The sequence below is a fragment of the Rhipicephalus sanguineus genome, chromosome 1 (assembly GCF_013339695.2).
Source record: "Rhipicephalus sanguineus isolate Rsan-2018 chromosome 1, BIME_Rsan_1.4, whole genome shotgun sequence".
NCBI classification, from domain to species: domain Eukaryota; kingdom Metazoa; phylum Arthropoda; class Arachnida; order Ixodida; family Ixodidae; genus Rhipicephalus; species Rhipicephalus sanguineus.
Genome location: NC_051176.1, coordinates 159092375 through 159102245, shown reverse-complemented (window position 1 = coordinate 159102245; position 9871 = coordinate 159092375).

Genomic DNA, 9871 nt, shown 5'->3' with positions numbered 1-9871 from the left:
TTTTTCAAGAAAATACTCGAGTGGCATTCCGGACTCAAAGCGGCAGAATATTGCCTCATGCCACCGCTCAAAGGGATTCCTGTTGAAAGTTGCAAGGAAACTTTCTTTCCATTTACACCAAGGTTCAGGCTCCTGTTTGCAAAATCTCCATTCGTGCCACTTTCTTGGTATCCCGTGAAGGAACTGTCGCATATTCATCACCAAGTCTTCATCAGACAGCCATCCATTGCTCCTGGCAGCTTGTTCATAGAAAGCTATCCACGCTTCTGGATTGTCGGACGCGTCGTCGAATATGTCTGGCTGGATTAGTCGCGATGATAGCTTTGCCCGCTTCGTCAAGTCTGCGACGAGAGTCTCAATGACAACGTTTTGCTGCACAATTTTCTGCTGTTGACATGCAATGGCTCTCCGTACTGTCGTAAACTCGTCGTTAGACGGCGATGGACAGGTCGTGAAATTCCTCTCTAGTAGTGTTAGCACCAGCTCGTTGAACCTTCTTAGAGGAATGTTGACTTTCATGAAATCTCGCTTCAAAAGTTCCTCTGAAGACAGGGAGGCTTCGGTCAAAATGAGGTTTAGAAGCTCACCTGTAGTCACATATTCGGGAAGCTCCACGGCCACGTCGTCCTCGACTTGATATTTCTTGAATACCGCAGAGTCGCTGCGGTTGTCCACAAAGAAGGTCACCCACATGATGTCTCTTGTCGTCGGCTGCGCCAAATTACGTAACAAGACCTCACATAATAAACAGACGATGCTCTTCATGTCGCCATTTCTAACTTCTTCTTTATTCTCCCCAGTCCCCCTGGCCTGAATTCTCTCGTCTTCTTCCTCAACTGCTTGAGCTTGCTTCAATTTATAGAGAAAAATAAGAGTTTTAAGACGTACCAGTCGTTTTTTCTTCCAAAATACGGTGTCACGTGGGCGGGCTTTCTTTTTTCATTTGAATCGATCTCTGAAAAGCTAATACACAGCGAAAAACGTGAACACTCATGCTTATACGTCTACTGCGCCCCATTGCGTCTGAGCTTGATCCGATGGGTGCGGCGAGCGACACGACATAGTCTAGCGCATCGACCACTCGCAGATCATTCTGGCGTCCTCTGGGATCTACCTCTAAAACAGCAGGCGATTTATACACTGCACGGTTTTACAGTTACAGAGTGTTCGTTACTAGGGAACACGCGTAACACGTGCTGTCGCCCTTGCGCTTCCGGCGGGGTCGCAGCATGTTGAACAAAGCTTAGACTAGCAGCTTTTAAAGGGAGGAAAAGGGTGACAGGAAGTGCACTTCCCTTTCGAACCGGGCGGAAGCGGCAACCCCGTGGTTGCGCCCCGGGTAAACATCGGATCGCATGCGTCGGCGACGAGCGTGATCAGCGCACAGCGCTGCGGCACGCCAGAAAACTTGGTCGTTAGGAAACCCGTCGTCACACACGCTGGTGTCCTCGCCGTGAGAAAAGGGAGTACAATACGAGTGCGAGAACTCTCGCCGTGGCTGATCAAAGCCCTCGGAGTGAGCGGATATGTCAGTATCACACGACCACGCCTCCAGCGCTAAATTTAGCGCCAAGCACAAGCCGCAATTGGGAAGCGCGTTACAATCGATGACAGTGCCTGTTGGCAGCGCTTTACGCACAAAGTATATAGTTCCTTGAGACACTGTCGCTTTTTTTCTCTCTTTTTTTTTTCCTTTTCGTACAGCAGGAGGCTATGCAGCAGTAGTATCCTCGCGCTATACAACTTTCTAAGCACTGTAGTGTCCTAGACGTTTCATTTGAATGCAAGCTCGGGGTACGAAAGTGGAGCCAGAAACCGAAGTTCGGCACTTGTGCTAAGCGAAAACTTCGCTATAAGTGTCTTCAAATGCTGTTTGTCCCACAAATTCCTCGCTGGTCTGCGAGCTATAGAGGGCCACTTTCGGATAGGACATGTATCACGAAGCAAAGACGTTAGTCACAAAAAAAAAGAAAAGAGAAAGGGGGAAGGGGGAGAAGGGTGCCTTTTTTTTCCCCGTGTGACATTCCATAAAGACCTAATTAGTAGCTGCATTTTGTTCTAGACATGTAGTTTAATGATGGAAAAAAACCTTACACAGACTTCCAAATTTTGATCACAACAATGACAGGTGCCTTTCGTGTGCCCCACTATACACAAAGTGGCTTGACCCCCCCCCCCTACCCCCCCAAGTTCGTCGACGCCGGCTGTGCGCACCCCACTCCCGGCCAATTGGGAAACCTGAGCCTCTGTGATATCAAAGGTACAAAATGTACTACAGGGCTTTTGGTAATTCTCCATTTATAAACTAATCACTACTGTGTATCTTCCGTCGTAGCTCCATTGGTAGAGAGCATCGGACACGTAATTTGAAGGTTGTGGGTCTTGATCCCTGCGACGGAAAGGGTGTTTTTCGTCCACATTTATTGATTTAAATTTACCTCATAATTACTACGCTACAGTTAAAAACAACAAGTAATGTCATCTATGCTTTCCTTGGCTTAATTATCTGTTTGATTCATTAGGTTGTGCCCAACAATGAGAGAAGCCCCTCGAAAAATTCCCCTTCTTTCGTTTTCATAGTAACTTTGGCATTCTCCTGTGTACTTTTTTAAGGTATGAATGTTCAGCTATCTGGCTGATTGTGGTCTTTTTGCTTCATGATTGTTTTGTTTTTTTTTAGTAGTTTATGCGCGTTCGCGCTAGAAAAGTATTTTTTGTACTTGGCCTCTGTATTTATACTAGGTGTGTTTACTGCTCATCCCTCTGTGTAGTGCGCTCATATCTTCAAGGCACGTTAATAAATAAATTAGTAAATCCATTGCCATCTTGACGAACACGAGAACCATGGTCGAAATTCTGGCTCCGGTAACATTCTCGTGTCGACAACTGTGAGTTATAACTTCAAGCCGGAAGTTCTTGTTGTGCACATCGATTATGTAAACTTTCTGAACGCTGTAATATTCGCCAATAAATGGAGTTAGTTTACTTACAATTATTGGGACTTGTAGCTTGTGTCGCGACGTGTGAGCCATTCGCGGGAACTCTTCAGTGTTCTTGTAAAGCTTTGTTCTTCCCAGAGTGCTCCTCTTTTCGTTACACGTAGAACTAAAGGAGTAGCCGGCGCCTCCACGCGGCGACAACATCTCTTTACATACATAAATGAAAATTTGCTGTTGCAATTATTGCTGCCCGGGTGGTAAAATTTAGGCATTTCGCAAAATAGCATCATTATTGTTATATTTTAATGTTCTCCTGCAACTTTAATGTTCTCCTGTAACGACACATGAAAGTCTTGCCACATCATGCGCAGTCGTTGTAAAAACACTGTCGGCATACACCTGCCTGCTCTTATTTTTTCTACAAGAACACTACTTTATCTAGCGAAAGAAAAATGAAGAAAACCCTATTCAACAAAGTTACAAATTAGGGAAAGCATACAAGTAGGAAAGTGCGATTCGCTGATAAGATATGGGTTCACTGGCAAAACAGATTCGGCATTTTTACAAGCTGCTGGCACCTCAAGAAACTCCCATAGAACCATCGTTATTTTCCATAATGACATAGCATTCGCGAGCTTTTTCCTGCTCGGTGTGTGTCCGCTCTTCTGTTGTGTTTTTTTTTTTTTTTGTCGTTGTGTTTTCTGTCGTTTGCTAATTTCTTTCCTCTTCCCTTCCTTCATCTTCCTCTCCCATTTCCTCTCCCGAAAGAGTCCGCAGGCTTTGTGCCCATCGCTGTGGTAGTTATCAGCCTGCTCCCTAATTACAGGGCTCCCTCATTGGTCTGTTTAATTTCGTGGCCTAGAAACTTTCCGTTGTACGCAGCCCCGCAATGTGAGCAAAAACATCGCGCCGCTTTCAAACACTTCGGTAAACGAAAGAAAAATTTGTAAAACTTAATCATTGGATTGAGATCTTATGAAGACAGTGTTGCCTTTTTTTAGTGTTTTCGATGTTTCCGCGTTGTATTTAACAGATCTGTTGTAATACTGTTTTTTTTTTAACTTTCTTCCACCGTTTGTTTCCTTGTGAAAACCGGATGTGAATTAAGAAACCGTGAATTATGAGACGGGAAGTAGAAACCGGAAGTGAAACTAAGGCCGGGAGTGCGTAACCAGAAGTGCAGTTATGCTAAACGGCAGCAGCGTGGATTTTGTTGTCATGTTTGTTTACATTCTGTTTTTCTTGATTGAATACACAGCGCCTTGTTTTTCTTGAAATTTATTTCGGTCAGAAATCGCACATGGAAATCGCAGAAAGCGCACATGAGGCTTCTTCATGTGCCGTTACAGAATCTTTGTGGAAGCGGCCTAGGAAGACATCCTCTTCAATATGTTATCGCACTCGAAATAAACTTTTGCGACTTCGGCATCCTGTGTACTGTATACCTTAACTACCATGTACCTTTATTGCCCAACCTTAAAACAGCCTATCGTTACTCCCTGCGTTGAAGATGACAGGTCCCAATTAATTTTGTCTTCTCTCAATTTTATTCTATACCATGTCGGGCACATTTTGTGACAGCCTGCATTCAGTACCCCGCAGAGCTTGTTATAACCACGCCTGTGTCTGAACACGGCCGGTCTCGAGCCCGCTGCTGCTGTGACCGTGAACTGCCAAGACACGCCAGCGCGTTGCGGCACTCGTTTGACAGTTGCTTTTTATCTGCATCGTGGATGTTTGGCGAATGCTTTTTATTGCATTTTTTTACATACCGATGTGCTGCACCCTTCATGAACGTATATGCAAGAAAGTTTCTGTGGTAGCGCGCTGCATCCCATTCTATAAATACTATATACACGAAATCGGCTGTGCTCTTGTCTCATTCCAAGAGTTTTCAGCTGATGAAATTATTATCGCATCCCTTTATTTTCTTTCACAACACTGAAAGTGGGTAGCCTGGTCACGGGCTCAGAGTCCTCGGGTCAAGCCACTTCGTTCTCCTCGTCTTCGCTCGCTTGTCCAAAAGCTGATATACAATAGAAGTATTGAGATCAAGCTGGCTAGCAGGCATATCACGAAAGGACTTGCTTGTCAACGGCAACTCAGGTTCGTTGACTTAATGCAGTAGCGAATTAAACAAGTAGGCTAGCAGTCTGCAGGAAAGTCTATAAATCAAGAATGTCTATAACCGGAGATCTTCCGCCAATTCTTTCCTGGTTGCTCACCATCGTACTAGACACCGTTCATGGCGAAGCCCCAGAATCAACTAGCAAAACAGGGTCTGCGATAGCACATGACCACCTGCAATATCATAACAGCAGAATCTAAATAAGCCAGCTGAAGCACTCGCACGTGTTGCGCTGCAGCGTGCAGAGCAGCCAGAAGCGCCGCAGCAGATACAAGAGAACACAGGCATATATGCCTCGCTTCCAACATATGTTACCACATGGCAGGTCGCGACCGTCGGTTGTCAGCTGTGCGTTGGTCATGCTGCAACAATGAAAGGACAGCTGCAGGAGTGAATATCTGCATTAAAAGGAATCTGGTGCTATTACGAGAAAGTAACACGAATTATCATGTTGCGGAGGTATTTCTGACGCAGCGAAATGGAGGCATCAAGACAGCCACTTGCTGCCTCTATTTCGTTGCGTCTCACCTCCCATGGTTTTTAAAGCGCGAGTGCACGTTATATAGCTCACAGCAGCACGCAGCTCTTATGTGTCCAACGTGCAATCGACGCTTCACGAAAAAAGCGGTCGGCGCGGGCAAAGAGCCCTATGCTCAGGCCGTATTATAAGCGTGAGACGCGCGCTCCAAATCGGCTTCTGCTTTGCGATCAGACAACTTGCCGCTGGCAGGGACCGAACCTGCGACCTTCAGATTACGCACCCGATGCTCTTACCAACTGAGCTACAGCGGCGGTCGTCCCCTCGTCAACTTATCGGGTATGTATGTGTATGCAAACCCTGGGAGTGTTAGTCAGCGCCGCTCTTAGCCATGACGGCGAGTGTGGAGCACTCTTTTTGCCAGATGGCGTCACGTAGCACGTGAACCTTTAACGAGCGGACCGCTGACCAATAAGCCGTCGCATACTACCTGAAGGCATCAACTCTGCCGGAATGACACCCTCGCTATGAATGAATGGAGGAAGGGAACTTTCGAGGGCTCGTTTCTTTGTTTGACACAGCCCTAATGGAAACCATTAAGAAAAGCAGAGCATCGGGCGCGTAATCCGAAGGTCGCAGGTTCGGTCCCTACCAGCGGCAAGTTGTCTTTTCATCCACTTTACTTTCTTCACATCTTTATCAGAATTATTACGAGACACTTAAAACAGTGCAATTAAATCTCCCTATACCATCGTTGGGTTCATTATCTGCTGGTTTTCATTAAGGTCAATGTTTCACATCGTAATGCGATACCAACTAGCCCACCCAGCTATCCTGTTACAATGCTAGTGGTTATGGTGCTCGACTGCTGACCCGAAGGTTGTGGGATCGAATCCCGGCCGCGGCGGCCGTATTTCGATGGAGGCGAAATGCTAGAGACCCGTGCGTTTAGATTTAGGTGCACCTTAAAGAACACGAGATGGTCAATATTTCCGGAGCCCTCCACTACGGCGTCCCTCGTAATCATATCGTGGCTTTGGGGCGTAAACCTCAACAATTATTATTATTCACGTTATTATAGCTGTTATAGTTATTATAGCGTGGTTTATAAAAATGAGAAGAAATAAAACTACCTCGGCAGCTTCACGTGACAGCCTACCTGGCCTTGGAGCCTCCCATGTCCGGACGACCTGGGAGGCTTCAAGTCCGGGGCGCCCTCGGGCCGCCCTCGCGGATTCTTCACGCACGCAGGCGTGGATTAGCGGCAGATACAATGCCGCGATAGCATTTTGGGTGGCGCTTCGTCATATAAATTTCGAAGGACCGAAAAACATATTTCTCCATTTTACGAACTTCCCGGTTTAACGAAGAGACTTGGAATTTTGATAGCTTTTGCAATTATGTCATTTTTACAATTCAACTCATGTGTATAAGCTTTATTTTGCTTGCCTAACAATTAGTGATGCAGAACTATCGGTAAATTGACTATCGATAGTATCGATAGATTTTTTGAAACTATCGATAGTGTCAACAAACTATCGATAGTGCTACTATCGACAAACTATCGATAGTGCAATCGGTAGTGCCATCGTTAATATTACTATAGCGATATTACTATATTACTGCCACGCGTGTTTATTGCTTTGTTTTGACGTATTCGGGTTTCACCCACAAAGACTGTTAGCAACGTTTGACGCAGACCGCGCCGTAATTTGTGAGAAGCTTCACAATTGTTTGAGATCATTCTGTTAAGATTACGCGCCGGACGCGAATAGTCAAGTTTTACTCGAGAGCTTACGCGAACACCAGCCATAACGCTGGAAGGTTTGATGACTGATGTATAAAGGACGACGCGTTCCTCCGATGATCAGATTACTCAACAGCTGACGACTGCTCCCGCCGCTATCAGTGCGCAGCATGTATCGCTTGTATTTTGAGTTTTGATTTTCTGGACACAAGTTCGCCCAAATAAAGAGCTCCGTATTTCCCAGTCTTGCTGCAGCATTCTTCACCGTCACAACCACATGACAATACTATCGATAGTGCTATGAATAATGATGCGGTTGCTGGCCGGCCATATTGCCAAAATATTTTGTGATAGCCTACTACCAGCTTTGCTTAACTTATGAGCAACTTTTGGCAGAGAAATTAACTATTTCCGCAGTCAAAATGGCGGAATATGTCCGTCAATAAATTCGTATCCAAAAGCAACCAGTTACACCTTACAATTAACTTCTGGGTATTTTTTTTTTGAAATCATAAAATGCAATACACTTTGAAGCCGCGCAGTCCTACCACATGTAAAGGCTTCCTTTCCGCTACAGCTGAACAGTTTGACAGTATGATCATGTTTCAGCAAAGCACTCTGGTGAAGAACGCAATGATGACAACTTTCTTGCCCTTCAGCCTGCTCCTCCGGCTCCACTATGTACCACGCGTGCCGAAAACCAAGTTTATTCTGCAGTGAGTTCGCGCTGTTGATTTTATACTATCGACAGTACCATCGAATTTTAACGCGATAGCGTTAGAGAGCTCGTGTCGCAGAAATTCCGCCGTCGGCGTCGGCACCGTTGGTTGTGAGCGAAAAATCGTCCGTGAGCGAAAAATCGAGAAAGAAGCAAATAAAATAAAGAATTCGGTCCCCTTGAGGATCGAACCCGGGCCGTTCGCGTGGAAAGCAGGTGTCCTACCACAGAGCCACGATGTTACTTGCAGCTGTTTCGGAAAAAAACACTACATAAATGCCATGTAGTGGAAGGAGTCTCCTTAACGCATTTTGTTCGACAGGTGTCACGACGAAAACGAGCCCATTCGGCGTTTTGTAGGCGCATTTGGGAGGCCATCAAACTAAGTCGAAAAAGGCCGGGATAGTGCAGCCATCGCCGCTAAAAACACACACGAACTTTCAAACAACTCTAAAAATGGACAACTATGTCCATCGAGCGGAAAACATATCAACAAGCAAACAGCAAACGCTAGATTATGCGCTGCCATCTGTGAGGCATTGTGAGACTCTTCATGGCCTCCGAGATGGCGAGCGCGCGGCGTATATCTTGGAGGCCATGCGACTCTTGCTTTAGATCAAAAACATGTACCATTCGCGCGCGCGCGCGCGTGTGTGTGTCTGTCTGTGTGCGTCTGTGTGTAACAATACACATTAATAAGTATGCACTTAGTGGTTGAAGTGCGCACTAGGGGCCGGATTTCGCTATTGCGTTCAATGCTTAAAGGCCAAGCTTAAGGGTCCGCCAATTTTTTACTATCGATAGCGCTATCGATAGTATTTTTCACCATCGATAGTTCGATAGTAACTCAGCTATCGATAGTACCATCGATAGTTCTGCATCACTACGAACAATACCATTCTTGCTTGTGAGGGCGGCATGGGTACGAGCCAACTATTCTTATGTTCTCTTTTATCTATTTAACCTTTCCTCTGGCATAGGGTAACCAAGCAGAAGTACCTCTTGGTAACCTCCTTGCTTTCCGGTGCATTCTCTTCTTCGATCAACGAAGTAAATTCGATGCGATGAGAACGGGACCGGGTGCGGTATGCGGCACTTCCGGCACCCGACCTGCCAGTGTTTAATATTCAGGTCACGAATGAATCTCACAGGTCTAACTTTAAGACACGGTCACACTTGAGACAACCATGGCATTCGGTATATAAGATATATATATATTTTTTTTTTTAAATCCACCTACAGCGGCCCCTTCAGTGCTTCGCAGCGGGATTATGTTCTCGACGCACACTGGTATATGAGACGTCGTGTGAGGGGACTAGTGCAGTAATATTTCTCCCTTCCACGTGCGTTAAGTTATAGGGCGAGAGTTTCGCTTGCCTCCTTCTCATATTTCCAGTTAGTAAGAAAAAAAAACTGTGCACACAAAAGGAAATCTGACCATAGCGAGATCACTCCACTACTGCCACCGATTTATCTCTGTACGGCCTTTTTCATAACGCACCTTAAGGGAGCGAAATGCGGCAGCGTAAAATTCCGTAGCGTAGAGTGTCGAGTGTTTGGTTCTGCGACAGGTCTACAGCCAGCGGCTTCAATGTCTGAGCTCGATAAGCAAGTTTTTAGAACAGGAACAAGCCTCGTGACATTTGTCCATGTGTCTTTTTTCGTACTATGTACGCGAGTCATTTAGAATTCCGCCTCTAATTCCGAATACACCAAGGCTCTACATTTTACCTCTGACAGAGAAAGATTTCGTTGGGTTTGAACAATTTTATTTCGAATGGCTTCGACTGCTCAGTCTGGTGACGCGGTGATTCATTCTCTTCATGCAGAGCTAATCGCGACTTCTGTGCGATTCTTCCGG